Below are 4,199 nucleotides of genomic sequence, written 5' to 3' on the forward strand. Positions count from 1 at the left end.
CCCAACCCTAAAAACCTTAACCCTAATTGCAAGTACAGAAATGTTTTGAAATTTTTATCTGAATCATAATGTCCATATTTTTCCGCATATTTAGGAAAAAAAAAAATTCTGAAAAAAGTTTGAAAAATGAAGGAAATGGGGGTGGGGAGGATGGTAATTTAAAAATGTCGATTTTTGCCAATTTTTTGGGGAGATTCATATTCCCTGTAGCCGAAAAGGGGGATTTGTGTTAAAAAAAAAAACAATTTTAAATAAAGGGTGGTTTTGTGGGGTGGAACAGGCCGAAGTCTTGCCAACCATTGATTTAGAAATGTTTTCAAAAACATTGTTTAAAATATTGCTTAAACACCAACTCGACTTTGTAAGGACAGGGACTGGGCCACTAACAACAAAGTTCTTGGCATCATTGGTAGTTTGCCTCACTGAGGTATCAGGTGATGCTTTTCCAACACCTTATCCTTGCCATAGCCCGTGGTAATGCCATGTGCGTGCTGGCTTGCTTCAGTAGGTTCCATTGAACTTTGTGGTGTGTGCCCAATTGAAGCATTTGGTACTGCATTGATGTTTTTTCTTTCTTTTCTTTCTTTTTCTTTGTCTTCTTTTGTGAAATATATACCTGTTCATATTTTGAACTCAATAAAATATATTAAAATATATTAAAAAAAAAGATAGATTGAAAGAATTTTTTTTAAATGTATGAAATATTTCCCCGAATGAAGTTCAAGACATTTGGGGTATTCCCATGATAGCTAGAACAAAAATATGAGCTTTAAACAGGCTCATGCGATATTTTGGGGAAAATGATGTAAGGATATACATTTTTGTTTTATTATTTTCATATAATATTTCAAAATTTATTCAAACAGCAGATCATTCTTGGTGAGTCAACAGAAATTAATATATACATATCAGGGATGTATATTCCGGATGTACTAAGTATGTGCTGCACACCCATTGGAAATGACAAATTCATTATAAATATTAACTGTTTAACTTGTTTCAGTCATGCTGGAGCACCGCCTTTAGTCGAGCAAATCGACCCCAGGACTTATTCTTTGTAAGTCCAGTACTTAATCTATCAGTCTCTTATGCCGAACTGCTAAGTTATGGGGGATGTTAACATTCCAGCATTGGTTGTCAAGCAATGTTGGGGGTGGGGACAAACACAGACACACAAATATATACACACACACACATAGACATTTATATACATATACACATATATATATACAGCGAGCCTCTTTCAGTCTCTGTCTACCAAATCCACTCACAAGGCTTTGGTCGGCCTGAGGCTATAGTAGAAGACACTTGCCCAAGGTGCCACACAGTGGTACTCAACCCAGAACCATGTGGTTGGTAAGCAAGCTACTTACCACACAGCCACTCCTGCGCCTATATATAAATAAATGTTTATATTTTTATATATGTTTTTATACATCTATATATAAATGCATTTTTATGTCAAGTTATATTCAGAAACAATTTCACATTAAACTAAAAGATGACTTGATACTTTCTCTTGTTAAAGTTTTACAGCAACACATCCGCTGAAAACTATTACCACAACCAACACCTCCAATACCACAACCACCCACAACATAACCACCAAAAGTACTAACATAGCCGATACTACCATTACTAATACAACAAACTCACCTGCCACCAACACTGACACACTACTAATACTACTATTACTACAACTCCCACTACCATCTACCACCAGTGCCAATTTTACCATCACAGCAATCAATACAATGACCACTACCAACATTGTTACTACCCTTACTGTGATTACTAATGCTCTGTTACCACCACCACCACCAACAACAACAACAACAGTTCTACCACCATCACCACCACCACCACCACCACCAGAATCAATATTCCACCACCATCCCATCTCCATCACCATTGCTCCTTTCATGTCCGATATATTGCTATGGGAACTACATAGAATGAAATACACACACACTCACACACACACCTTTTCTATCTTTTGCTTGTTTCAATCATTAGACTGTGGCCATGCTGGGGTACTCCTTGAAGAATTTTTAGCCAAATGAACTGACACCGGTACTTTTTTTTTTTTTTTTTTTTTTTTTTTGTAAGCCTTGTACTTATTGTATCAATCTCTTTTACTGATCCACTAAGTTACAGGGACGTAAACACACCAAAACTGGTTGTCATGTGGTGATGACAAACACAGACACAAAGATACACACACACACTCACACTCACACACATTAGGATAGTGCTGCTGTTACTAACCCAGATATCTAAGACAGCAACCAGGGTAGAACCAGTCATAAAATCACTCTCAGACACATTCTAACCTCTGGCTCACAGACATGCTGTGTCCTCCCTCTGCTGCCATCACTTTACAGGCCTGTATTCTTCAGCTTGGTTTGACTTGTATCACCTAATTTCAGATTCCCCTCCCTCATACATCTGTCCCCTTTTTACCACCCATATTATGCCCCTCCTCTAGGATGTGCACTAAGCACTAATCTCCAGGATTTCCCCTGTCTTCCCCAAACTTAACTTTCTGAGATTTCATCCCCATAGCCATTCGCTTTGCAACAGTCCAAGTGTAACTTTAATGGCATCCATCTCCTGAATCTCAAAGGGCTGCGAAGTCCATGGGTGCTGCCCTTTTCTATAAACAAGACTAATTTAAAAATATAAATTAAAATAATAATAATGGTTTCTAATTTTGGCATAAGCAATTTGGGGGAGGGGGTATGCTGATTACATCGACCCCATTGCTCAACTGGTACTTATTTTATTGATCCCCGAAAGGATGAAAGGTAAAGTCGACCTCGGTGGAATTTGAACTCAGAACATAATGATGGACAAAATGCCACTGAGAATTTTGCCCAGTATGCTAACAATTATGCCAGCTCACTGCCATCATCATCATCATCATCATCATCATCATCATCATCATCATCATCATCATAATAATAATAATAATAATAATAATAATCATCGTCATCATCATCTTTTCTGCTCAAGGCACGAGGCTTCAAATTTTGGGAGAGGGGACTAGTCGGTTACATCGACCCCAATGTTTCACTGGTACTTAATTTATCAACCCTGAAAGGATGAAAGGCAAAGTTGACCTTGGCAGAATTTGAACTCAGAACATAGCAATGAGTGGAATACTGCTAAGCATTTCATCCAGCATGCTAATGTTTCTGCCAACTCACCACCTTCTTAATGATAATAATAATAATAATGATTTCTTTGGTAATGTGGGTCTTTTGATCCCACACATGCCCAAGGCATTTTTGTACTTCGCTCTCAGGAGCGTTTTCCATCCGTCAAGACTTGACTCTGATGCAACGGTATGTTACCATGCATCTTGCGATATTTTCTATCACATCAGATGGAGGATTCAGAGCTACCCTTCTCCCATCTCTTTTTACAATTTTTCTTGCCAATCTTAATTCTTCTTCATCTTTGTGGAAACTTGCTATATTTCACACCACTGACACAAAAGATGCAAAGGCGATATCTGCATTTTTATGTTTCATTTCTTTCGCATTGTTGTTGTTGTTGTTGCTGTTCTCGTTGACACCAAAAGTTTTGACTTTGCTTAGAGACCCAACAAAGGAATGCATTCCTTTGTCAAACATTATGATGGCTTCTTTTTTATTTATCTTTAAATAATTACGGAAAATTGCAAAATATTTGTTTTTGCCAAAAGCAGTTAAAATTTAAAAATTATTGAAGCACACCCCCTGCAAAACAGGGGGTGGTGTTTCTACACAGAAATGTTACCTGCACAGTCCAGAAAATCTTAGAAATGTAATGGTAATAACAGAAATGAAAAGTCGAGGCCTTAGAAGGCCGGAAAGATTACAAAGACTTTTTCAATTTACCAAGCACCAAATTTCGATGACTTCACAGTATGACGGCCATAATAATAATAATAATGATAATAATGATGATGATGATGATAATGCTTTCTTTATTAACCACTAAGGGTTCATAAATAATACTAATAATAATAATAATAATAGGGACCTTTTGAGTGGGATGGGCTACTCAACCTGAAGAAACTTCTAACTGGGTCCCACCTGCGAGGTCATGCGCTATTTATCTTGATATGAGATCACCATGTCACGCACATAATGGTTGTGATGCATGTGCCTGGTGTACCCTTATCAGACGGGTAGTCATGATGGGTATAATGG

The sequence above is a fragment of the Octopus bimaculoides genome, chromosome 24, assembly GCF_001194135.2.
Source record: "Octopus bimaculoides isolate UCB-OBI-ISO-001 chromosome 24, ASM119413v2, whole genome shotgun sequence".
Taxonomy (NCBI): Eukaryota; Metazoa; Mollusca; class Cephalopoda; order Octopoda; family Octopodidae; genus Octopus; species Octopus bimaculoides.